This window comes from Pleurodeles waltl, chromosome 6 (genome assembly GCF_031143425.1).
Source record: "Pleurodeles waltl isolate 20211129_DDA chromosome 6, aPleWal1.hap1.20221129, whole genome shotgun sequence".
Classification (NCBI taxonomy): Eukaryota; Metazoa; Chordata; class Amphibia; order Caudata; family Salamandridae; genus Pleurodeles; species Pleurodeles waltl.
In genome coordinates, this window is record NC_090445.1 from 1,510,521,152 (window position 1) to 1,510,549,087 (window position 27,936).

Genomic DNA, 27,936 nt, shown 5'->3' on the forward strand with positions numbered 1-27,936 from the left:
CAGCCGGTGTTTCGGTGCCTCTGGTGCTCTTTCGAACACGCACTGGAAGTCTGTCTTTTTATGCGGCGCTTGCCTTTATTGGACGCTGATCTGTTGATGTTCTCGCTGACGGTTCATCACCAGACATGCGCATTGAGGTTGCGTTTGCTACGAGAAGCTACTTATGAGTTGCCCTTCCTGGAGGATGTAGCTCATGATTCATCACTGGGCACATTACGGAATGCCGCCTTGGCTGAGGCTACAGAATACAACTGCTCCTTGATCTTTCTTGGCGATGACTCTCCTACTCTAACATCGGCGGAAGTGGAAGATTTCCTGTCCTCTATGGTCCCGGAATCGATTGGAACTTTTCAAAATTGACTTTGCCTTTTGGAATTTGGTTTTACGCCACATGTTCATGTTTTAAATTGTCCCTTTACATGCTCACGTGTCCCTTCAACTTGTCATCATTGACATTGCTTTTATATATATATCTTAGGTTTTTAGTAGCAATTGTATATGTCTATGCATAAGTGTACTCTACCAAGGCTACCCGCCTGTCCCTTTCCTTTGTCCCAATAAGTCTATATCACTGGTCTTACTGCATAAATACTTGTCCTCTCTCATATATTTACATGGTATCGGGACATACTTACTCCTATCCTAGGTGATCCCTGTGGGACCAGTACATGAGCCTGAGATAACAACCCTATGGATCAATCAAAGTATCGAAATTTAACGACTATTAATGCTTTAGTTTATTTGCCATCACTGGTGATTTCGTTTTTTCTATATTAGATATTGCTCGGAGCTATTATAATAAGGGATATAGTGACTCAGTTTAATTAAGGAAAAGCATTCAAGGAAAACGTGCAGTGCGATATGGAGGAAATGTCATTGAAAAGCCATAAAGATGTGAACACAGGATCGGCTTTTTATTTTTGCATTGGTTCTCACAAGCATTACTTTTCCCAATAGACATTACATAAAGACCATAATATTAATATGGAGATGAGAGCAGCTAAGCGACTTGTGAGAGCAGAAACACTTTCGAAGGGAGTCAGCAGCACCCAAAGTAAATAAAGATGGAAACATGATGGGTGAGACACCAACTGGGAATATTAAACAGTTACATTTTCAATTAGTACAGCTACTCAAGAAAGAAATCACTAAAAGTTGGGTAATAATTACCCTTGAAAAGTATATTCAAGTGGGGAGAGTCCCTAGGGGACTGAGGATGTTTACTCCACTTAATCATCCAGATACTAGCCCTGACTTGTTACAGGAATGGGGCGAAAATAGCATGCATTGTTCCAAGCATATGTTGGAGATTATAATCAAATATGCCAAAAAAGACATTGTAGAGATTAAGAAAAATGTTAAAGAATTAGTAAACAAGATCCAACTCTTACAACAGGAAGAAATAAGTAAGAAATTGAGAACAACAATGGAGGCAAATCTGGATAAACATGAACAACAAGTGGAAGAACGAAAGCAGAGAAAATTCCTAAGGGATGAGGTAGACTATAATAAAGGGAGAATTCGGACATTTGCGAAAAGGTTTGATATTTTGAAATAACAACTGCACACAGGCCAGCAGATGTTGGAAGAATCTACTGAAGTAACAAACAGCTAATCAAAGACTGATTGGAGCGGAAGAGAGGGAGAAGGAACATCACTCATAACCAAGAAAACACTCTACATGGATCAAACAACACCGAGGGGCAGAGGCAGAGGACGAGGACCGGGGCAATTAATGCCAGAGGGAGAAAGAGATGGAGAAAGACGAGAAGGGGGCCAAGAAAAACAAGAGGTTACCCGCTACGCAGCAGACAAAGGAAATAATGCAAGAAGATGGGGAAAAGGGAGAAGACAACCTGGTCATTAATTTATCTAAGCATGACTTAACAGAGCATGAAATGAGTGTACTCTGGAGGGGCCTAATATTCTGCCCAGAAAGACATTTGGACTATGTAGTGTCGCGTAGGCTCTCATTATTCTAATGAGACTACTGGATTTTGAGTGGCAGAATCGCCCGTGGTGTGGGAGACTAAGTCTAACCCACTGCGGGTGACACCTGTCGCTCCAGTCCGGGTTTTGCTCTGGCTAACTATCTCCCCAAGGATAGGGATGACTGGGCTGCTGAGCGCATGACATGTTTGGCTTCTCAGGGAAGTCGTGGTCACTCAGGTCTCATCCGTTTCTCTCATTTACAATTCAGTCCCATATATAAATGACAAACAGAAGCAGTATATGTTTCAATAATAAGTTTAATTTAAAAACTGCATCTTAGATAGCAAAGCGTGAGCTGCAATAACCAGGACGACACAACATGACAGTATTAAAATTGTGACGAGAAGAGTGAAGTGTAAAAACAACGCTATCATATTGTCACTATAGGCAATAGACTAGCTCCTACCTAGGCTATGATAGAGCACAGAATGTTAAGCTCTAATCTGCTCTTCAGGTTCCCCTGGGAAGACATCATCCCCCATACCTGAGCAAAGGCCTGCGGTCTACGTTAGCACTGTTTTGAAACATTCAGCATACAGTCGTCGTTCCCTGGCTGAAATCTCCCTCTAACGTGTAAGGAACAAGGAAGTGTTTTTATAACAACACAGTTAATGTTCTGAGAAAATGTCCCCATGTAAGGATGTGTGTTTTCTACAAATGTTGGAGACCAAACTTCTACCACTTTCACCGGCAATGTACCGTGCTGTAGCCTTGGAAGAAGCACAGAGTGATCAAGAATGTCTTGTTTGAGAACAGAGTGCTGGCCTAGGCAAAAACAGTTAGATAAACGGAAAATAAAACAAGACGATAAAAATGGTTATTGTAACAATAATAAGATGAAGCTGATTAAAATATATCTAGGTTAAAGTGCACAGTGGCCTAGCATGTTAAAATAACATGCATGGAGCTATGACTAAAATGACTACACAACACCCTCCCCTTGTCGGTTGAAGGTGGTTCAAAGCCTATAGACATATACAACTTCAGATCTAAAAATTCAAAACAATATCTTTGATATTTGGAATGGCAATGAAGACCAGGCAGTAGAATTTGTTAAAGCATTAAACATAAACCAGATGAATTTGAGGTTAACATCACAGAAACATAAAAAGGAAGTTTAATTTTTAGATCTGAAGTTAAAAATCAAGAAGGATAGACTCACGAGTACCCTGTTCTTTAAAAAAACGGCAGGGAATAGTATCCTCCATGCCAGTAGCTGTCATCCAAAAAACCTTATTTGCAGTATCCCATATGGTGAACTTTTAAGAGCAAAAAGGAATTGCAGTGAGCATAGTGACTTTATGTTACAAATTCAAATGATGAAAAATATATTTTTGGAAAGAGGCTATTCTGAGAAATTAATTGATATTGCCTGTGAAAAAGTCTTACCATTAGATCAAGAAAAATTGCTAATATCACAAAAGAGTATTAATATGGAAGCTAATGAAATAGTCAGGTTTATTACAACTTTTAACATTCAAGCATGGGATGTTAAACTTATTTTGATGAAATATTGGAATATCCTTCAAACTAATGAACATTTAGCAGTGACTTTCAAAAGATGTGCATCTTTGAAAAGATCACTTATGTAAAAGCCTAATTCAACCACCTCAGGCTAATAATGAGAGTACTGTTCAGGGTTTCTTTATATGTGGCAAATGTAAAGCTTGTAAGGGCAGTAAAAACTGCCGTAAAATTCAATTATCTAAAAATACGTCTCCCTTTACTATTAGAAAACATGTGAACTGTAATACTGAATTTTGTGTTTACGCCTTGAGCTGCCCATGTGATAAGTACTATATTGGCAGCACGATTCATAAAGCTAAAAAGAGGCTATTAGAACATATGAGAGCTATAACTAATGAAGACAAATCATATCCAATTGCAAGACATTTTGCTAGCACACATCAAAAAAACAAGGATTTATTGAAATTCTGTGTGCTAGACAGTATTCCAGTGAAGACAAGAGGTGGAAATAGAGAATTGGAACTTAGGCAATTAGAATCTAGATTAATTATCAAGTACACAACCATCTCTCCTTATGGTTTTAATCAAGATGAGGAACTTTGGGTCCATCCTAACCCGGTTTAAACCATGATAAGAATTGTATTTGAAATAAGTCCTTACTGAGGATTAACGAAGTATAGAGAAGTAGCCATGTACTGCCCGTTTTTGTTTCTTATGTTTGCTTATACAGGTATATATACACGTTTTTCAGTTCTTTTTTCTCCCTTTTGTTAAATAGGTATATCAGAAATATTATTGAGGTGTCGGCAAAATGCAAGGAGTTATTATATCTACTAATCTATGAGGAGTCATAATCCATATATGAGATAAGTAACAGGATGCAAATTCAGAAATAATGTTATACTATAACATTGTATTGTGTTTATTAGGAAATTAATGATTTATAAAATTTGGTATATTTAGAATATTTTGAATTATGTTTAATTATGTTTAAATATGTATAAAAATAATATGTATAAAAATAATATGTTTGAATATGAGTAGACACATGCCCGTTTCAAAATGGCCGACACTTTTACAGCACTTTTTTGTTGGGATTTATATGAGTCCGTTTTCTGTGTTGATTTTGTGTTGTCCGGGTCTCGAACATTTAAATGCATGCAAAACCAAAGATCGGTTTGGATCTGTGAACAAGGAGTTAATTCTCCAAAACGCATCAGAAAGAATTCTCTCTTTTTTTGTTTAAGTAAAGCACGTCTTTTTGCACGGAGTCCTGACTTCTTGCCTTTCATCGCAGGGTATTTATTGTGTGATGATTTGTTAACGCTGTATTGATATATATATACACACACTGAAAAAAACTAAGGTTACAAGGAACGTTAGAGTTAGGTTGACATTTTACTCATACAAAACCATAGAAATTCAGCTGTTACAGTTATACCTATAGTTATACTTTTGTTAAGAAACTATACGTCATTGGCTAAAGTTACTTTCCAGTGCAAGTTATAGTTTCTTCAGCTAGGTATAACTATAAGTATAACTATAACTGCTATACTTCTGTGGTTTCGTACGGGTAAAACGTTAACCTAACAATAACGTCCCACTAACCATTAACCTTTGTTCTTTTCAGTGAATTGCTATGTTTTTTTCTAACATTATGCGATTGCAGGAAGAATACCACGGGCTCCCGTAATGCAATCGCAATTGTAATGCAATCGGTCTCACTTTTTTTTTATTTAGATCTCTCTGCGTTGTAAATGGCATGTTTTCTTACTTGTGTTTTTTTTTATATGCAGGCACATTGTAATGGTGCCCAGCCATATGTAAACATAAAACACGTGTGCCGCGCTGCAATAATTAAAGGAGCTGGATTGCATCATGCGTTCCAATAGGGACAAGTTGTGGCACAAAGACTAGAGCTGCCGACTTTGGAACTAAGGAACCGGGCTTGAATCACGGTGTCACTAAATCTCCCGTTGTCTACAAAAAATGAATATGTCCATGTGTAATGTAGTTGGTAGTCATGTAAAGAATCGAAAGTTAAAACAAGTAAATAAATAAATAAGCAGGCCTTCTCCCTCCCACCACAAGGGACCGAACGCATGCACTCGGCTCGAAGAGCTAATGTGACCAAGATAACAGCCTTGTTTACTGCAAAACTAAGCTGAGAGCAAGAATGCTCTGCAAATGAAAACTGAAGCTTCGCCGAACACAGGCAGGAAATGAAGAAAAAAAAGTCTCCTAAAAAAGAGAATAACAGGACAAAGCGTAATTATACAGTAGTTGGTCCCTGCTCCCAAAAAGAACAAGGAGGGACAAAGGCGCATGACTGACCACTATCAAGCAAGGATTTTTAAATGACACTGAAACGAACAAATGAAACAGCTTTAAGCCCACAGTAAATATACTAAAGATATACAAGAGGCTGTATGCTTATGCTCAACCTATAAACCGAAGCTGCAAATATCACAAATCCCAGAAATTAAGGCATGACATATTGTTTGGCTTTCATTTCAACTTTTATAAGGAGTTAATCAATTTATGTTAATACATTTATCTTGTGTTTTGATACGTGCTGAAACTGCTGTAACTTATTACATTTGCTCTTCCAAGTCTTTCACTGGATGCCTGGATGTGGCTGACCAATAACTCAATAGTGCTACTGATTAGAGGGTGTAGTTGCACTGAAGGTTATGAGGCTCCTTCTCTTCGGGGTTGAGGCCTCGTCTCAGCAGGTCTTCACACCACTCTCTAGTTTATCTAAAGTTAACCTATTCTACATGTCACTGTGTTAAGAAGGGTTGAGCCCCTGAAAGGCATTCTTTCACACTGTATTCACAGTGTGCAGCTACATCCTCTTGGAACAGTTTGGTACACCCCTCAAGGGTGCTTTCAAATTCAACAACCAGAGATGCAGTTTTAGTCAATTTCAATAAACTCTTTATAGTACCAGTTATGTTGTAAGTTAATAACAGTCAATGATAAAATCAGTGCATTTGCCAAACTGAAATGCTTTTCTGTCTTGAGGACATATGCATATACATATGGTGCAAAACAAATATTATTTTATCACACTGTCTATGCTTAGTATACATTGACGGCCTTAAATATTCTGTGTTCATATATATTATCTATAGAAAGTCAATGAATAGGTAAATTGCACAAACAGTAATTATATTAACTCTCCATTTGGAATTAACCATGCAAGAACAAAGGCTGGCTTCAAAGAAACCAGAGTTGTGCACATAATCAAAGTGGCGCTTCTCAGTATTTAATGAGATGTATGGACAATTCCCTGTACATAATGTTGGTGTATAAAAAGCAGTAGTCTCAATACACTGTGCTGGCCAAGTCCGCTAAATGCACAGAATTAGGCCAAGGTCACACAGTGTTGTGACAGTATCACCACTGCCCCTGCAATCCCCTTCCATGGTAGTAATGATAGGTGGAAGGACCATGACTCTTCACAATACAGAGCCCATTGTATACATGGCAATATATTAGGAATACTTGAAGATAGTTTTAGAGACAACATACATTTCAATAACTGTATTATCCAGTTAGCTTTTATTGGAATGAAGGGAAAACTATGAGAAACTTAAAATATAATTTAAAGATAAAAATCTCCCACTTACATCGTGGGTTTGACATTGGGAACTGTGTGTTGCTCTCCGTAAGCTCACCCTTAACTTTCCATAGGCTAACAAAGCACTGGCCAAAGAGGTAAAATGGCTGCACCAAGATCAAACAGGGATGAGCCAGCACCCCATAAAACTGGAACAAGAGATCATCCAGCATTGGCCTATGTCACAGCAATGACTCAAGATCAGGCCAGGATGTGTTAAGATCACACAGTGTTGCACCAAGAACACACATTACTGGCAAAATATCATACACTATGAGTCAAGGTCACACAGCAGATCAACATCACACAGAGCTTAGCCAAGATTACATACTGGCGATTAAAAGAACAGTCAAAATCATGCATGACTGAGTTAAGGTCTCAAAGCACTGAATCAATCCAACATAGTGCAGACTCAGACTTGCCTGTTGCTTACCCAGTCTTACTCAACACAAGCGGAAGATCATACATCTCTGGCATAACAACGCACAATGCTGGTACAGAATCAAACACTGATAGTCCATGATCAAACAGCAAGGGCCCAAGATCAAAACAGTACTTGGACAAGGGCACAGCAGCCCTAATATCACATAGAGCAGTTTGTTATGCACAGTTCTAAACCACATACATTTGAACTGAAATTCCTCTGACAAAGAAGGCTTAGTCCAAACATGACGTCCCTTTAAATGCAATGGGTGGCTTACACATTTGAATGGGTGATTGTAGTATGCAGGTTATTGCCTACGTATGCCTTTCCCACAGGTGCGGAAGGAATTTGCACATACAGGAAATTTGAGACTATTAACCAAGGTAATGCAAGGGCAAAATGGATGCTTGACAGTAGTGTCATTACAAATTCATCTCCCTCCCAGCTACGCCCCTTGTCGTGCCCCCAGCTCAATTTGATGAGTATCTGTATAGGAGAAAGAGAGAGAGAGAGAATACACACACTAGCCTTTAGCCGTTTCAAAATGCTTAATAGATACAGTCCTATAGACATCTTAAAAACCATCGAGGATTACCAGTTCCAAAGCGTGAATTTGACACCAGTCTGAGACACACCATGTTTTGTTTTGTAAAGTAGGGTTGTACAGTTCGCACCAGTTCTCACAAGCTGTCTACCAAATTATAGTCACTGGTGTTGTGCTATATTAATCTCTTGTACTGGGGCTGGAAAGAATTGAAACTGCATAACAGAAGGAAGTTTCTGAATCAGGTCTTTAAAGACATCAAACCTTGCTGTTTTGCGTAGAACCAGAAGCTGGCAGTACTAACAGTGCGGTAGATTTCAAACCTGGGAGTCAGAAAAGCAGTGTGGCGAAATGGTAAAGATGCGTGCTTTGGAAGTGCAGACACGAGGTGGAGTCTCGCCGTTTCAGAGGGACATCCTGTTGAAAAAAACTTGAAAGTGTAAAGTTGGGCTTATGTTCGCCTTATTTGTGCTGCAGACGCATTAACCGACTGAGCGGTCTCGAACCCAACTTTCTTCTACCCGCCTGAGAGGTAATTACAATGGAATCCGAACCATGACAAGGAACAGAACAGGTTTGGAGCGAGAGACAAAATAGCTCTGTCATTGTTCTGTATGTTCCATGACGTATTTGCTTGGAAAGTCCTCTGGTTCCACCGGTGTGGGGGCGGCTGCAATCAACGGGTGGCACTGCCCTCTTCGCAGCGCGAGCAGTGCTGGCTGACAGGCACCCGTGCGCTGTGTGCGGTGCCTGGTTCTTGGTGACCACAGGCAGTGGCGTAGCTAGGGTGCCACGGGCCCCAGGGTATGCAATGAAAACGCCTCTCTAATTGTATGCTAGGTAGTAAAAAACAATATTCATCAGGACTCAATGGGCCCCTCAGACCCCAGGCCCGGTGCCGCTGCACCCTCTGCGCTTCTGGTAGCTACGCCCCTCACCACAGGCCTAGAGAAGGTAGGACAGAAAGTGGGAGAGAGAGAGAGAGAAAGAGAGATGCTCTGGGTGATGTTACGCTGCAGAAGGTTGTTGTAATAAAAGAAAAAGAACTGGCTATTCGGCTTATGTTGCATCTAAATCAGCGGGACACGGCCATTGCAAAGTAAAATCTTAGTAGAAATTGTTATATCTGTGCAGTGAGACAAAATCTCCAGAGCGATCCACAAACACATTTGTGTGTACGGACAACAGTACTATAGGAATACTATTTTACATACTCATATCTTTTTTAATCGCCCACAAAACGTTTTTCTATTAGTAAAAGTAAAAAGAGGGCTCAGTCAAGTTTGTACTAATTGTATATGCATATAACTCAAATATTTCAATTTTATTCCTATTTTAGATGGCTTGGGAGAATTTACAAAGACATGTAAGACTACCTAAAGACTGCTACAGAATTAGTACTATCGCACTACAGGAGTATTACTTTAGTACTCCAGTATGTCTTTCTAAATAGGCCCCTCTGAATACAACTGTGGATGCACTCCTCTGAAACCAAGCATCGTCCACAGTATGTGATTCTAGGTGACAGCATTCCATGCAGTGTGTGTTCTCCAGGGTGACCATCCCTCCTCCATGTCATTCCCGGCACTGCTTCCAGCATGGGCATTTTCTGAGATAACCTAATGCATTCTGGTTGTTATAGTCTTAGTTTTCATCCATTGATCAAATCAGAGAAAGAAACCCGATGACAACTATTTACAAGTGAAAAACCCAGTACGGGAAACAGTGTTCCTATCTACATGGGGGAGGTGGTCAGCCTAGCCGATTCTCTGAACCCAGCATCACTGAAGTAAATGCAGTGCTTGATTCCTCGTGGCTACACACAGCGTGATTCTGGATGGCAGCTCCCCAGCATTTTTATTCTGGCAGACAGCATCTCCCCCTGTGTGATTCTGGACAACGGTACTCCTGCAGTGTGCGATTCTTTGGGACAGGGCCTCTGCATTGTATAATTCTAGAAGTGAACATCATTTTAGTACGGACGTTTGTGACCAGTACTAGTATAGTCCTTAATTCAAGCAGGCAAACTCCTTCAGTGCGAGGCTTTGCAACATCTAATTATGCGCGACAGTGCCCCTCCACTGTATGATTTGCGGGTGGCAAAACACCTCCAATGTATGATCATTTGTGGAGAGAACGCCTACAATGTGTGATTTTGGGAGACACCACCCCTGCAGTATGTGACTCAATCAATGCTGTTTCTGTGATTCTGGGTGACGACACCACCTAAATGTGCGATGTTGGGCGACAGCACCCTTGCAGTATGTCATTTCGTTGGCAACAGCCCCAAACTATTTGATTCTGAGTGACAGCTCCATTACCAATTGTGCTTTTGTGTGACAGCCCCTTTAAAGTGTGTGATTTTGGGTGACAGCACCCCTGCAGCGTGTGGCTTTGTTTGATAGTACAACTGCATAGTGTGGATCTTGTGACAGCACACCTGCGTGGTATGACTGTGTGTGATTGTGCCCTTGCAATGTATTAGTCTGGATGACAGCAGTATGTGGGTTGCTGACCAGTACCCGTGCAGAGTATGAATCTAGGTGACAGTACCCCTGCAAAGTATGAGTATGGAAAATAACATCCAGACTTCGTGTTAATTTGGGGGACGCACCCATTAATTGAATAATTTTGGGCTGCAGCACCCCCGGAGTGTGTGATTCTCTGTCTAAGCCGCCCTCCCTCCCCAACTCTGCAGTATATAATTTTTTTTGTGTGTCCTCATATATCTTTATATACTTCCATTTTGATCTGACCCAGCCTGCGTTCCAGCATCTCCTGGATGAGTCCAAGACAATCAGTATAAAGAAGTCAAAAACCTTAGGGGTGAGGTTTCTGAGTACCACCCCAAGTTTGAAATAATCATTGGACATTATACTAAGGAAGAAGCGCTCAAAACCAACCAATTCACCCAAGGTTGCCAGAGCTTTTGTATATTTTTAACACCAGTTCTACAAAGGTCTAACTTACATACTTTTGTTACTGCATACACCCATTCCAATCGAGTTGGTGAAGTGGGGGAAATCCAATATATGCGTACCTCCCGCCTACCTAAGAGTATTAAATAAAACAGCAAGCTTCTATAAGAGCTAGGGAGGTTTTGCAACTCTAGAGAACCCCCAAATAAAACTAATACAGGGGAGATCGTCAGCGGTACCTGTATAACAGGTGTGCAGTGTATGATAGTACATGACAGCAGCATGTGGTGTGTGCTTCTGGGTGACACGCTCTCCAGTGCGTGATTCTTTGTGCCAGCGCCCACCAGTATGTGATTCTGAGTGACACACCCGCCAGTGTGTGATTCTGGGTGGCAGTAGCATCCAGTGTGCGATTCTGGGTTCAGTACTCTCTATTGTGTGATTTGGAGTGCCAGCACCCCCCAGTGTGTAAATCCTAGTGACAGCCCCCTCCGGTGTGTGAATTCCAGTGACAGCACCCTACAATAGGTGAATCCTAGTGACAGCACCCTCAAAATTTTGAATGCCAGTGACAGCACCTTCCAGTGTGCCAGTCCTAGCGACACCACCCTCGAGTGTTTGAATCCCAGTGACAGCACCCTCCAGTGTGTGAATCTTAGTGACAGCCCCTCCCTCTGTGTGAATCCCAGTGACAGCACCCTTCAGTAGGTGAATCCTAGTGACAGCACCCTCAAATATTTTAATCCCAGTGACAGCACCTTCAGTGGGTAAATCCTAGTGGCACCACGATCAAGTGTGTGAATCCCAGTGACAGCACGCTCCAGTGTGGGCAGTGTGAATCCTGGTCACAGCACCCTCCAGTGTGGGCAGTGGATGTCTGCCTAGCATCTCTCTTGCTGTTTCTGTTCTCCTTGGACAAACGATTCTTGACACCATGTTTTGCCCCAATATGTGGGGTTTCAGAGGAGATGGACGTCAGCGTTGCCAGTCTCTGGATGGATCCCACTCACACCACTATATGCCCTCCCCATCTGCTCTGCTGGTACCCACCTGTGGGCCCCACCTAGAGGTCATTCATTTCACGTAAACAGTAACTAGCATAACAAGAGGCGGTAACATGACACACTAGTCTCTTCTAGGTCCCTCGCTACTTCTCAATGCCCCCTTCACCACTGGCAACCCGCGCCCCTCTCCCACCTGGGCACAGTGTCACAGTCGACTACACTCTTTCTGACTTGGACTCAAGATTAAACGACTTGAGGGATGTAGTCTTGCCGGAACTCGCTGCTAAATAATGTTTTTTAATAAACTCAGGACAAATGGCCTTAATCACAAGCTCTGCAGCTCTCATTGTGATGACCTCCTGTTGACAAGCTCCTAACAGGAACCTAGGTAGTGCTTCGGTAGCAGAGCTAGGTCCAAAAGGCGAACGTATTCACTGGGGGTGCATTCAGAGCTGGATGGGCTGCCATGATCCAGCCATTTTAGTTCCATGCACGGTTCTAGTTTGGCCTCCTGCAATGTGAGGCTGCTTTGAACACATTGTCCAGGGCTGAGTTTGGTTTCTGGGCCATCCTTGATTACTGTTGATGCCGAAGCCATCGATCCAGTTTTATTCCTTCAAGAATTTCTTAATTAAGATTTTCTTGTAAGATTTCGAAAACATTGGTGAGGAACATGTTCTGGCCTTCATTGAGGATTTTATGAAGCATTTGCGATTTCCTGACCTTTGTAGCAAGAGTCAAGATGTGACCTCACTAAGATCCGCACTGGGGTCTTGTCCAGTTCCTGAGCATTGTTTCTAATAGTATCAATGTTGATAATATGTACCTTCACATATATTGCCTCGTCAGTTATCACTACCAAAATACTTTTAAGTAAAACAAACTTATGTTATGTAGTGATTATTTGTACTACATTCATAGCACGAGGAATGGTAACCTGGTGCATAAGAAAGGTGGTGCAGCCCTGACAGAAGCCTATTGGTAGAGCCAGGGTTTAAACTTCCTGTAGAATTCTAAGATGAAGATGGTGGCTTTGATGTGGAGGAGGAGGTAATTCCAGGCTTTGAGGGCTCGGTAGAAAAAAGGCACTGCCCTAGGCTCTGACTTGGGAGATACAAGGTATGGAAGCAAGGAGGAGGCTGGTCGAGTTTAGGTGTGTGGCTTTTGAGGTATTCTGGGCCTTTACTGTGTAGTGCTTTTTAGGTGTGCTAGAGGAGCTTGAAGAGGGCACATTTGTAGAGATGGAGCAAGTGAAGGTCTTTGAGGTGTTTAGGTATGTGAATGCTGAGTGGTAGTTTGAGAATGAGTCTAGTTGCTGCATTTTCTATGATTTAGAGCTCCTGGTGAACTGAGCGGTGATGCTGACATAGAGTGCATTGCCATAATCCAGTCTGCTTGTGATCAGGGCTTCAGTGATAGATCTTCAAGGGTACAGGGGGAGCCATCTGAAGACTCTCTTTAGGAGCCTGAGGGTGTGGAAGAAGTTAGATGTGAAAGTGCTGACTCGGGTGGACACAGAGATTTAATTATCAATCACGAATCACTAGGTTCCTGGCTGAGTTCCAGCGAGAGGTGTCTTTTTCTAGTAGGAGCACTTTTGTTTTGTTAGTGTTAAGTTTTAAGCAATTGTTTTTTATCCAGTTCACGACATCAGTCATGCTGAAGAAGTTTGCCTGGGTGTTCCGTGCCTTAGGAGGCAGAGGATGAATTGGGTGTGGTCAGCATAAGAAATAATGCTAAATCCATTTAGATGTTGGAAAGCATAGGGCTAAGCGAGGAGCCCTATGCTCCATTTAGATGTTGGAAAGCATAGGGCTAAGCAAGGAGCCGTGAGGGATGTCACAGGACAAGTTGGAGGCAGTGGATGAGTATGGGGCTAAGCAGACTGTTTGGGTGCATCCTGGGAGGAAGGAGCTGACCCATAGGAGTGCTGGTCCATGGATTCTGGTCTTGTGGAGAGGCTGGTTGACAATGGGGTTGGAGATAGTGTCGAAAGAAGACACAAGTTTGAGTAGGATGTGTGCCTTTGTGTCACTCTTGTCCATGATGAGGTGTATGCCATTGGTGGAAGCGATGAGTGAGGTCTCAGTGATGTGGTTGGGTTTGAATCCAGTTTGGGAGAAGTCCAGGAGGTGGTTGGTGTTAAGATGGTTGGCCATCTAGATGCTAAAGAGCTTTTCTATTACTGTGGCTGGCTAGGGGAGGAGAAAGATGGGTTTGTAGTTTTCCGTGTCTTCGGGTCTGCAGAGGTTTTCTTCAGTAGAGGCAAGATGATGCATGTTTCCAAGAGTCCTGGAAGGTGGGAATGGTGAAAGTCATTGAAAATTGTTGTGAGGGCTGCTCAGATGTGATTGAGTCTTTTGGTGACTATGAAGTGAAGACAAAAATCCGCAGGTGCTCCTGAGAGTATGGAGCTCATGGTGTTGGAAGTTTTCTGTGTAGTGATGGCTGGCCATCTGGTCAGGGTGGTATCCTGGGTGTTATTTTCTTTGGGGTGGAAGATGGCAGGGTGGAGCGGTCCAGTTGTAGTATGAAGTTGTTAATGGTGTTGTTTTTATTGCTGTAGTAGTGGGAGTTCCTGTGAGTGCATGATGGTCATGGAGCTGGTGACGGGGGATGTGAATTCCTTCATAATGGCAGGGATTTCTTTTGAGGTGTTGGAGCTGTACTAGATCCTGTTGGTGAGTGCTGCAGACTTGACAGTTTTGAATGCCTGGTAATAATTCAGTGGGGCTGTTCTGTAGGAGCCTTTGCTATTGTGGGAGTGGTGTCAGCACTAAAATATTTGATTTGGTGTTCGATGAGTTGGAGAACTTTTGTGTGCCAGCTTGTTTATGGCTTGGAGCAAGATGTGGAGGTGTGTTTTAGAGAAGTTAGAGAGTCGGCGCAGGAGGTGATTCAAGTGCTGAAGTTCATGATGGGGCATGTTAGGTCATTGTGGTGATGCAGGCAGTGTCACTGAAGCTCGGAGATCCGGTTTTTTTTTAGGATCTTGTTCAAGTTGTGCCTGGAGGTCTTACTATGTTCATTTCTGTTCTGGATTGACAGGTGCTGGCCATAACAAATGACAGAGAGGTCAGTCCCGGTGAGATAGTGAGTTGGGTTTGTCCACTGTGATTTTGGAGACAATGGTGAATATGGTGTCAAGGAAATTTCCAACTATTTGGGTGCAGTCTTTCACTCCTTGGGCGAGTCCTAGAATACTCAGTTCTACAAGAGGTTGGTGGCATTGGTGTCGTTTTGTAGCTGAAAGTTGAGGCCACAAAGTAGAATGAAAGAGTTGGATGTGAGCTCCAGCAGGGCAATGAGGTTTGCAAGAGTTTTGCAGAAGTTTGACCTTGGAGTGAGGGCCATTGCAGTTGGGTCCCTCTGAAATGGTGGTGCTTGAGGTGGTGAGACTTTAATGAAGCAGTTGTTTTTTTATTTGTACATGATGGGGAGACCTCCTAAGGGTTTGCTGGTTCTGACCTCTCTGATGATATTGTAAAAGGGGATGGCCAACAGATGTAGATTCAGAGAAAGGTCATGCAAAAAGTCCCAAATTTCAATACCATGTTTGGTGAGCAAGCAAAGGTTGGGCTGTAAGGTGAGGGTGGAGTACTGCGCGTAGTAGTGTGTCTTGTAAGTTGTAGTTGGGTGGTTGGTACACGTTGAGAGTGGAGGCCAGAGGATGCTTGTTTGGCTGGTGGGGTGTAGTGTGCAGTCAGAGGTTGCAGGGTGGGAGAGACGCAGGAGAAGATGCAGCGGGAGTAGGAGAATGCACAATTAGTATGGGTAGAGGAGATCTGGGTGCACAGTAGCATCTCAGACTGCATGGATGGGTGAATGGTGGTGGACGCAGCTCCTGGCCCTGGGCGCAAACAGGTGCACATGGGCTTGCCTTTGCATGTCCGTCTTGGGTCCCCCATTATGAAGGTCCAGAAGGGTGGGACATACAGGGGTAATGGGTGGGTGAAGGCACTCACAGCTCACTTGGCCGGAAAGGACAGAGCGAGAGTAAGCTGTGGCAACAGGACGCAAGAGCACAAGGAAATGTAAAGGTATAAGAAAAAAGTGGAAGAAAGCATAACAAGAGGCAAAAACAAGGAAAAAAAGCCACATAACAGCAAAAAGAAGGCAAAAAGAGGGAAAGTGGAGAATGACTGCAGAGTGGGAATCTGGAAAAACGAGGCAAAAGTGAAAACAGCTTAACATGGCTAAAGTGAGAAGGAGTGAGAAGGCAGAAAGGGGCAGAACAGTGAGGGAGAATGAAGACAGAGGAGCAAAGAAAGGTCAAGAGGCAAATGGAGGGAGGGAGGCTGCGGTCTTGGTCTGACGCAACGGAACAGAGTCCAAAAGGGTCAGGCCTAGTTGTAAGATCGGCACTTCAGCCGCAGGAAGGAAGGTCCAGTATGGTCAGGCTGCACCTTCAAATGGCTGGTCCGCACTGCAGCCGCCATTAAGAAGGTGCAGAAGAGGGAGGGAAGATCCAGGGACGATGGGTGAGGCTAGGCTTTTATGGAACACAGAGCGAGAAAGGCAGGCACGTGGACGGTGCAAAAAAGAAGTGTAAGGAGGCAAAAAATAGGCAAAAAGAAGACTAGAAAGGGGCAGAGTGAGTAATAAATGAAGTCTAAGAGAGTGGAAAAAGTGTATGGGGCAAAACAAGGCACAAGTGAAAAATGAGAGAAAGAGTGAAAAGCATTAGCAATGCAATAGGTCTCGCATTTACCTTGGGTTGAAGCTTTTGGCGTTGTAAAGGTATAACTACATTTTTTTAGCCACATACATTGGTTAACCCTGACATATAGTTTGGTCCTTTCTGCCACATAATTCAGTAGCCCTGCATATAACTAAAGAACTAGTAGGTTTACTAAAATATTTTCATAAACTACTCCCAGCTGTAAAACAAAAAATCCAGCCATAAGAGAGCTTAAACAGATACTGAATGGTGGGAGAGGTTATTATTTTCAGGTCCCCTCCAACCTAGTGGGGGGATCCAGAGCTGACCTAGACAGAAAGAGCATATCGTGCTGAACAGTTTAGTGATGGACCCACTGTCCTTGGACCATCACAGGCTGAGATATGAGCAAAAATGTTTTGAAAAAGAATGACTTGCAAAGTATTATGGGGAGAGTTTCCCAGTGTGCAGTGAATATTGTAGTATTGGCTTTCCTGCTGGGATAGACGCTTTGATGATTTCTGATTTTTTTTTTTTTAGGTAAAGCATTTACCAATTACAAGGGTTTTTTGAGAGCCATGGTAGCACGAAGGGGAGAGACAAAAGCACAATTTAAATGAATCTGATTAGGTAACAGTGTGAACAATGTGAAGAGCGCCCCAATACCTCTGATCGTGTTTGCACGGTTCGCGCTCAAAGTGCAATGGAGCGCGAAGGGAAGAGACAAAAGTAGTTTGCTCTTCTGAAAGTATATTGGCCATCATGCAATAATCCATGTAATAGAGTCAATCTCCAAGGCATAACAAAGGAGCCTCAAGGCGGGACAAACATAAAGCATTTACCAATGACATCAAGGGATTGTTGAAAGGCAAGCCCAGGAACAAATTAAAGTGATAGGCGTGTTTAAATCCCACAGAATAGATTACAATAGGTCGAAAAACAGCACATGCATGCTGCTATGCTCGACCTGTAAAAAGGGGGCAAAATGTGATAAGAGGTAAAAGTGGAATGGGAAGTTAGACAGGCAGAAAACAGCAGGAGACTGGGGAGAGTGAAAGCAGAGGAGCCGAGAGAGGTCCAGAGGGAAACGAAGTACGAGAGGCCTTGAATCAAATGCAGCAGAGCGGTGTATGAAAGGGTACTTCAGCCGCAGGTAAGGTGGTCAGGCAGGGTCTAATTGTAGCATAGATTTAATATTCTTAACTCCACCTATCTTGTCCGTTTGGGCAACAGTTCACACTTTCACCTTATGAACCATGTGTTCTCTTGTGCATCTTCAGAGCTTCCCTAACAATCTGAATGAGGCCAATGCCTGCTTTTAGCATATTGGCAGTCCTCTGGTACATTGGCTCAAGGTCTGCATTCTCAGTTAAGCCACTAGAATTTGCAATGGGGCATCTTCTGTGATTTTGAGACCATCAGTGATGCAAAAATGTGCTCCGTAAGGCAAAGAACTAGAACAAGGCCATTTCTCTCACATTGCTCAGAAGATTGCCAATGGAGAAAAGGTTCTCCGCAAAATGAACCATATGCAAATGTGAAAATCAGTTTCGCATGGACCACTTCGAATTGGTGGTACTTTCTAGTAAAGTGAACACTTATATGGCCTAAGTGTTTTTGAGTAATGAAGTTGTGGATTTGCTCTAGAAGTTGACTTTGTAAATGTGAGGAGCTGCACATCGTATTTGGACTCAGTACTTTGCATGTCCTAGTGATTTTAAGGCCTTCTTCAGTGCAAATGAAATTAATCTACGTAGCTGGAACCTTGCTGCACAGCATTTAGCACACTGCACCAGGAAGCTTACGCCACATGTAATAAAATCAAAGTGAAACTTTGTTCAGAAGGCAGAGCTAAACTAAATTATACCTTGGCATTTAGCAATAGGTGGCATTACCCAACTCGGCAGTATTAATTTATCTGATCTCAGAAGGATGACAGGTTGAGTTGGCCATGTCAGGACTCACATCTTTAATTTGCCTTTTACCTGGGGGACGATATTTGACATGCAGAAGTGTAACAAAGACCCCTGCAACCCCTGTGAAAAACGGGCCCCCAGCCCTTCAGGGGACCCCAAATCTTTAAGGGGCCCCCATTTAGTCCAAGGCCTATCAATATCTGTGAGACAACAGATTCTGCAGGTGGGAGAACATCATTTTGCGTTATGCCACTGTTGACATGGCCCCATCAAACATTATGAAGGACCTGATCATTTGGGGTGCAGGTGCAAACAGAGGATTCATGTTCTCTGGTCTAGCACAGGAAGAGTGGAAGCTGCATGGAGTCTATAACGTGCATTTGGTAGCCTTCAAAGAAGCTCTTCACAGGTGTCCATCGTAGGTCCCAGCAGACTGAATCCATGCCAGATATTCAGGTTAATCAGTGAGGAATATTAATTTGTTTTTCAAATAGTACTTCATACCACATTTCTGCTGCTTCCAAGCACTGTAAGTAAAAGGTTTTACCATTACCCAATACAAAGGTCCATAGTTTACTGATCTCAGAAGGATAGGAGGCTGAATGAACTCCAGATCTTCATTTGCCTCATTTTGTAGCCGTGTGCACTCAATGCACTGAGTGGTCCTGCACCCTTATGCATATGTCAATTAGTTTCACTTGGATTCATTGCATCGAAATATAGAAATCCTATAAAGATGCCGTGGGTCAGGCAATCACATTGGACACCCTTCCCTTCATCTTATTCGTTTGAATTCTGATTATATTTTGACAAAGGAGGTTTTACATTTGGAAAACTCTATAAAGAATGGGTGTGAATAACTGTTGTTGTTTAAGATTACCCCCCGGTGAATATTCTGTATTTGACGCCTGTGACAAGAAGAAGTTAAAAATAGTTATTTTTCTCATTTTGAAATAGTTATTATCGTCACAATCGGCTGTGCCTGTCTGGCTGTGCCTTCTTAATTTCCTGCAAATAGCAAGTCTTTAACTAAATGTAAATACATTGTTAATCATTAATTTGTGACACACACAAGATTTCTCCTTGACGGCCAACCTCCGACGAACCTTGAGTTCACATGACATGCTCAGTGTCACCAGCTCAGATATCGGTTCTGTGGCTCAGGGTATGGTGACAGTCGGTGGTGCCCAGGTCCTGACGGCGGGAGGTCGTTGGCTAGGCTTAGGTTTTGGGTCCAGAGTTGCCCTGAACCTATCAGAGTCAGATCACCGATGAGTTCGTGGTAGGAGCTGTGCCTGTCAACGGGAGGTCGCTGGCTGGGCTCATGGGACGGGCCCAGCAGTGCCCTGGGCCTCTAGGAGGGAGATCGCCAGCTCGGCTCATTGTACGGTTCCAGTCTTAGCAGGGGCGTAGGAGACAATACATTTCTGGGGGGGACAGGGACAGCCTTGGGGACTTTCAATCAACCCTATACAAATCGCTCGTTGTTTACGAACTGCAGGCTCCGATAAATATACACAATCATATATACTGGAAGTGAAATAGGGAAAAAGGAAGGCATGTTTTCACAGTCTGAAAGTATCTTTAATTGTTATTTACATTCACAAATTAATTATCTCAAATGTGAAAATAACATGTTGGTTAACCTTGCATCTTCATGCACCAAGCAAATAAAGGTAGGAGGGTAAAAAGGAAGAACATACCCTTTGCGCCCCACACCCATCATGCCCTTCGCCTCATGCCAATTGGAACCGCACTGGAGAGATCAAAAGCAATCAGGTACAACAGCTGTAAACTGTGCTCGGAAACCAGAGTTCTAATAACACTTCTACTCCTGTGTGTGATCTTGGGCAGCTCAGCTCCACATCAGTCATAACTAGAAGCATTTCAACTGAAGAAGCTCTTGCAGTTACAGGCTATATAAACATGGATTCTCTAATCTCTGTATAAACTGCAGTCACTAATGTCTTTAGAAATGGCTGTTTGTGATGCACCAAGTCACTGCATATAAAGAAAAGACATTCACTGATTATAAAGAAAAGACATCGGAAAATGACAATGATAGGGTTATTACAGTCGAGTTCAGACACTACAGTGCCTTCTGCCAGAGCTAGCAGCCAAGGTAAAAGGCAGATCAGGTCACAGAGCATAATTAATGCAGCTGTTTAAAGCAAAAAGTGGAATGTTGCTTTTCTTTCTTCTGCTCTACTTTAATAGCTTGGAATGACAGGAGCCACTAAGGTTTTAAGTGGTTTGTGGGAAAGTTGGTGGTGTGATCATGTATTATATGGGGTAAAATGCCCCTGGCATACATAAGGATATTGCAAGTCACCTTGAAGTTCATACCTTATAATCAAGCATTGGCAAAGCCAATAGGTCTCGCCTATGCAAGTTCTATTGCCTTTGCCAATGTGTTTTAGCCATGCTGTACACTAGTGAGACTACTATTCAGCATGGCGCAAAGTTAATGGCAAAAAGCAGAATGATGTGTCATCGACTGGTGTGGCGTAGTGTCATGGAGTAAGTAGAGTGTCCTAAAATGGAACAGTAAACTAACTTTAAAGGAACAGGGGTCCTTTGAATAAAATGCAACACCACTCCCATAAACAATGATATTAAAGTAGTATGCAAATGGAATGTTTCATACATTTATACAATCAAAATATAAAAGATCAAATGTAGTGGGAAAACATCAACAGGGGAAATCGAGAAAGATTGGTATTCGGGCATTACACAAGTTATCTGGATGACCCAATGTCACCAATTACAAGAAAAATGTAAAAAGTAACCTATATAGTACAGTGGTTTAGAGGAGGCTGGCCTGGTTTGTATTGGGTACCTATGGTACTTACACCTAATACCAGGTCCAGTTATCCCTTATTAGTGAAATGTAGGCAGTGTCTAGAAGCCAGGCTCTCTAGGGGTAGCTGTAGCCAAGGCTTATCTAGGAGACATGCAAAGCTCATGCAATACCACTGTTGTCACACAGCACTCACACACATGAAAGAAAATACTCAGTGTTACAAAAATAAAGGTACTTTATTTTAGTGACACAAATGCCAAAAATACCATAGAGACTATACTCCCTTAGGAGGTAAGTAATACACCAATTATATACACTATGCAGCAATAGCAATAAAAACAGTTAGAAAAGGGAAATTAGTGAAAATCACAATGGTTAGAAATGGGCCTAGGGGAAACACAAACCATATACTAAGAAAGTAGAATGCGAATGTCGGTTTCCCACCTAGGCAAGTGTGGTGTGTAGAGGGGCGCCGGGAGTATTAGAAAACACCAAAGGTAAGTAATAGAACCCACCTCAGAGCCCAGGAAAGCAGGAGTAAATCACAGTAACTTTCCTAGAACACACAAGAACACGAGAAAGAAGATAATGCAAGAACCAGAAGATACTTCAAGACACAAAGGGTGGATTCCTGGACCTAAAGACCTGTGGAAGAATGGGACTAGGTCCAAGAAGCACAGAAGAGTCCAGGGAGGACAGGGGCCCCTGCTAACCCGAATCAAGGTGCAAAAGAAGAACCACTGGTGAAGGACAACAGTCAGTATGCGGGTTCCTGGTTGGTGCACATTATATCCCACACCGGATGGGTGATTGCAGTCTAGTTTGCGTTACTGGATCCCGCAACAAACCTTGGCACACGCAAAGCTCACGGTTAGCGGAAAATGGCACTGCCTGGGACCAGGAGGGACCTGGTGAACTCTACCCAGGAGGAGGAGTCAGAGGGGGCTCTCAGCAACTCAGAGAGACCACAGTAGACCAGCTAGTGCACACAGGAGTCCTCCAGCACGGGGACAAAGGAGTTGCAAAAGGAGGCCCACGCAGCACAAAAACAAAGGTTCCCATACCACCAGAGAACCACTCAGGAAGCTGTGCATTGCAGGAAGGAGTGCTGGGGGCCAGAGTTACATTGTGCACAAAGAATTTCATAGAAGGATGCCAACAAGTCTTGGCAACTGAAAAACACGTGGTGAACAGGGTTACTGTCTTGCGTGGGAAGGCAAGCTCCACTAAAGTTGGACAGTAGGACGTCAGGACCATCAAGACCACCAGTCCACCACCCGTGATGTAGGATCCATGCAACTCAACAGGAGAGGGGACCCAAGCAGATGGTCGTCGTTTCAGAGAGGTGCCTGCTGAAGCAGGGGAGTGACTCCTTCACCCCAAGGGAGATTCGTTCATTCTTCTGGTGCAGGCTAAAGACACGCTGTCCTCTGAGGATGCACGACCGGGAAACATTTGCATTTGCTGGCAAGAGCTGAAGATACAATGCTGCAGAAGTTGTCTTTGCTTCGTTGTTACAGTTTGTGGAGTTCCTGGAGGGTCCAGATGCAGTATCTTCAGTGGGAAGGTGAAGTAAAGGATGCAGAGGATTCCTGCTGGTGTCTTGCAATCCGAATCTGAAGAACCTCCCAAGAGAGAGACCCTAAATAGCCATGAAAGGGGGATTGGTTAGCTAAACAGGTAAGCACCTATCAGGGGACAGCTCTGACACCACCTGCTGGCACTGGCCATTCAGATGCTCCCAGAGTTCGCTGCCAACTTGGAATCCAAGATGGCAAAACACAGGGACCCTCTGGATGAGCTCTTAGCACCACACCTGGGGTGGTGATGGATAGGGGACTGGTCATTCCCCTTTCCTTTGTCCAGTTTCGTGCCAGAGCAGGGACTGGGGGTACCTGAACCGGTGTAGACTGGATTATGCAAGGAGGGCACCAAATGTGCCCTTCAAAGCATTTCCAGTGGCCTGGGGAAGGAAGCTACCCCTCCCAAGCCTGTAACTCCTATTTCCAAAGGGAGAGGTCGTAACACCCCTCTCCCAAAGGAAATTCTTTGTTCTGCCTCCATGGGCTTGAGCTTCTCAAGCAACAGGAGGGTAGAAACCTGTCTGAGAGGTGACGGCAGCTGGGCCTGCCTGGAAAACCCCAGAAGGCTGGAATGGCAGTACTGGGGGTCCTCTAAGGAGCCCCCAGAGTGCATGAAATCATACAACCAATGCTTACAAAAGCCTCTGGTTATGATTCCAACATGCTTGATACTAAACATAGCTATGTTCGGAGTTACCATAATGTAGCTGGGAATAGGTAGTGACCTATTTCAAGTACACGTTTAAAATGGCATCCCCGCATTCAGGAAGTCTGGGAAAATGGTCCTGGAGGTTGTGGGGGCACCTATGCTAGTGCAGGGGTGCCCTCACACACAGTTACTCTGCACCCTGCCCTCAGGGCTGGAGGGCCTGCTATAGGGGTGACTTATAAGTGACCTGGTGCAGTGTAACTGGCAGTTAAATGGTGCATGCACCTTTTCACGCAGGCTGCAATGGCAGTCCTGCAGAAGCCTTTGTGTGGGCTCCCTATGGGTGGCAAAAGAAATGCTGCAGCCCATAGGGATCTCCTGGAACCCCAATGCCCTGGGTACCTAAGTACCATATACTAGGGACTTAGAAGGGGGCACCAGTATGCCAATTTTGGGTGAAATACTGGGTTACCAGTATGCAACAACCATAATTTAAGGGAGAGAGCATAACTACTGGGGTCCTGATTAGCAGGATCCTAGTAGACACACTCAAACACACTGGCAAACAGGCCAAATGTGGGGGTAACCAAGCTAGAAAGAGGCTACTTTCCTACAAGGTTAGCATCAACAATAATGATTTACAAGCTTTTATACACCGACTTTTACATGAATGACTCAAATAGTGAATCAAGAAGTCATTAGCTCATAATACCTATGCTTATGCCAACTTATGTACAATATCACAAATTCAAGTCAAGGTACTTTGGCCGACGATATTTCAATCCCCTAGACAAGTATCAGGATCATCCTAAGCCTTTGTTAAGCTTGAGTTAAAAGGGTTACAGAGTGCTTGTAACCAAAACCGCAAAGATAAATCGGACTCACGTCTCATATGAGTGAGAAGGCGATCTGAATCTCTAATCAAGCGCCAATGCCATAAAGTAGTAGTAGAGTGGAGTAGTGTCACAGTGTAGTAGAGTGTAGTAGAGTGGAAAGGCATAAGGAAGAGTGAACTGGAGTAGAGTGAAGGTAAGTGGCATAGAGAAAGTTGGGTATAGTGTTGTTGAGCATAGTACAGTGTTGTATAGTAGAGAGGCATAGAGGGTTGTGCAGTGGCATTGAGTAGAGTATCGTAGGTTGAAGTGGCATAGAGTGGTGTGGAGTGGCATAGAGTGGAGTAAAGTGGAAAGGAGTGGCGTATAGGGAGTTGTGTATGGAGTTACAGAGTGGAGAAAGTGTTAGAGTTTAATGGAAGAGAGTGTCAGAGTCTAGTATCATGGAGTGTAATGTCAGAGTGAAGTGTCATACAGTGGAGTTGGGTGGTCTAGAGTGAAGTGGCATAGAGTACAGTGGTGCAAAGTAGATTGGTGTAGAGTGTAGTGGTGAAGAGTGCATTGGTTTTGAGTAAAGTGGTGTAGAGTGCATTGGCGAGTACTGCAATGGTTTAGCGTACAGTGCAGTAGCATAGAGTGGTGAAGAGTAGAGGGGAGAAGAGTGGAGTGGCACAGCATAGATTGCAGTGGTTCAGAGTGCTGTGTCATAGAGTGATGCGTTGCATGGTAGAGTGGAATGGTACAAGGTAGAGTAGACTGGTGTAGAGTGCAGTGGTGGAGTGCAGTGATGCAGAGTAGAGTGGCATAGAGTGTAGTGGCTTATAGTACACTGGTGTAGAGTGCGGTAGAGTGCATATAGTTGAGCAGTGCAGAGTAGAGTGTTGTGGTGCAGAGTAGAGAGGAGTATAGTTCAGTGGCAGAGTGCAGTGTTGCAGAGTAGAGTGTCATAAAGGACAGTGCTGTTGAGTAGAGTGGCATAGAATGCATTGGGGTAGAGTGCAGTGATGTAGAGTGATGCAGAGTAGAGAAGAGTGGCGTAGAGTACAGTGCTGCAGAGTAGAATAGAGTGGTATAGAGTGCAGTGGCATAGAGTAGATTGCTGCACAGTAGAGTATAGTGGTGAAGGGTAGATTGTTGCAGAGTGGAGCATAGTGATGTAGAGTGCAGTAGCATAGAGTGGTGCAGAGCAGATTGGAGTGGTGCAGGGTAGAATGGAGTGGTGCAGGATAGATTAGACTGGCATAGCATAGAGTAGAGTTACGTAGATTGCAGTGGCATAGAGGAGATGATTTCAAAGTAGAGTGAAGTGCCCTACAGTGGAGTGGTGTATAGTAGATTAGAGTGCAGTGGTGCAGAAAAGAGTGCAGTGGGACAGAGCACAGTGGCATTGAGTGCAGTGGTGCAGAGTAGAGTGGCGTGGAGTTCAGTGGCAGAAAGTGCAATGTTGCTGATTAGAGGGTCGCAGAGTACAGTGGTGTATTGTCGAGTGGCATAGAGTGCAATGGCATAGAGTGCTGTGGCGCAGAGTACAGTGGCATTGAAAGCAGTGGAATAGAGTGCTGTGGTTCAGAGTAGATTGGCATAGAGTGCAGTGGGATAGAGTGCATTGGTTTTGAGTAAAGTGGTGAAGAGTGCACTGGCAGAGTGCAGGGGTGTAGTGTACTGTGGTTAGAGTAGAATAGCATATATTGCAGTGGCGTAGTGTAGAGTGGAGTGGTACAGCATAGATTGCAGTGGCGTAGAGTAGCAAGTGGAGCAAGTAAAGTGGAGAAAAGTGGTGTAGGGTGCAGTGGCATAGTGTAGATTGTTTCAGAGTAGAGTGAAGAAAAGATAGAGAAAAGATAATATACTTCAATATGCTGAAGTATGTAACAATAACAACAACATAAATAATAACGCTAGGCATAAAGGCCCAAAATGAAATATGGCTTCTCCCTGTTAGCCACACTGTAATCAAGTGCTTCATTACCTAGAAAACAAAACATTAAACATAAATGTTAAAAAAATATACCTTCTAATAGCTAAATTGTTGTGTGAAAAGGGAAAATCTGGGCTCAATCTCGACTTCACTGTTTCACCAACTGATGTGATCTTAGGCAAATACAAATATTGTGTTTTACAGAGTCTCCTTTCTAGCCCGCAGGTGTCAGGCTGAGTGCGACTCTGTTCTCTCTTTAGATCTTCCTCATTGTCTTGCAGCTCCTCTTGAAGGCGTCCTGCAGTGCCCCTCTTCAAGGCGGCAGGTGATGCAGACAGTAATCATCCAAAACTCTTCTCCTCGTGCCCTTTGTTCTTATGAGCACCCTTAATGCCCACAGCTGTGAACAGGACAAACAAAAGGGCAGAGGGCGCAGGGGGCCTCCGGACTCACCTTCATTCTGTTACCATCAGATTGGAGGATGGTCGGTACAGGGCTATCATAAGTATCGCTTTTGTGCGCTAATTGCCCTCTGAATTATAGATGTGAGAGGGGAAATTATTGTGTCCCCTTGCCCCCCCACCTTCGTCCCCCGTATCCCCCACCCTCCAAAATCTGGGGGGGATACATCCCCCGTGTCCCCCACACTTCCTACGGCCATGAGTCTTAGGGAGATCAGGCGTCCCCGAATTGCCAGGAGAGCCCCATTTTTTTTACCAGCTATCCCGTCAGATTTTGGGAAATTTAGCTCGGGTTTTAGAGAGGGTCGGCTGAAAACGGTACGAGGTGCATTTTAACTTTTTCAGTCGGGATAGTCAGCAGCTGTTATAAAAAATAAATGTATTTAACAAGCATGATAATGGCAGTAAAAACTGCATTTATGGCCTTCGCGCCTCTGCTGTAATTCTATGTTGATGAGCGCTGTGATTCTGCGCGCTCGGTTGAAGTAAAATGGTAGTCCCTTTTTTTTTTTATGAAATGTCCCGATTTTTTAACTTAAAATTTCGGGTCATCGTAGTCCGGCGGGGCTCTCTATATGTCGACGGGAGGCCGCTGGCTGGGCTCAGGGTACGGGTCCAGCAGGGCCCTGTGCCTGTCAGAGGCATGTCTCCACTAATCTCAAGGTCCAGGGTGCCGGAGACGCTCAGGGCATTGGTCTAGCAGGGCCCTGTGCCCGTCAGCGGGAGGTGTCTGGCTAGGCTCACAGTACGGAAGCCAGCGTTAGGGCAGTGCGAGCGGTGCGGCCGCACCGGATGCTGACCTGGAATATGGGGGGGGGGGGCGCTGACTTCAGGGTGGTGCTGTGTTTAGCAATAACTTACGAAACTTGCTATTTAAAAGCACCTGCTGAAAAGTTCATTGTGTGTCCAGCCTTCAGGAAACAATTAAAATGTAAAGATACCTCTTGTGATTAATGTTCCTCCTAGGGAGAGAGATGGGAGTTTTGTATAGTGGCAGTTTTGACTCGCCATAAAGTAGCACAGAGGGTTAATGTGCCTACTCCAAAGAACAGAACTATATTTTATATGAATAGCTGAGTGGAATAGTATAGCCAACCATTACAAGCTCTTTGAAAGAAATGAATGTATGTGAGAGGGGG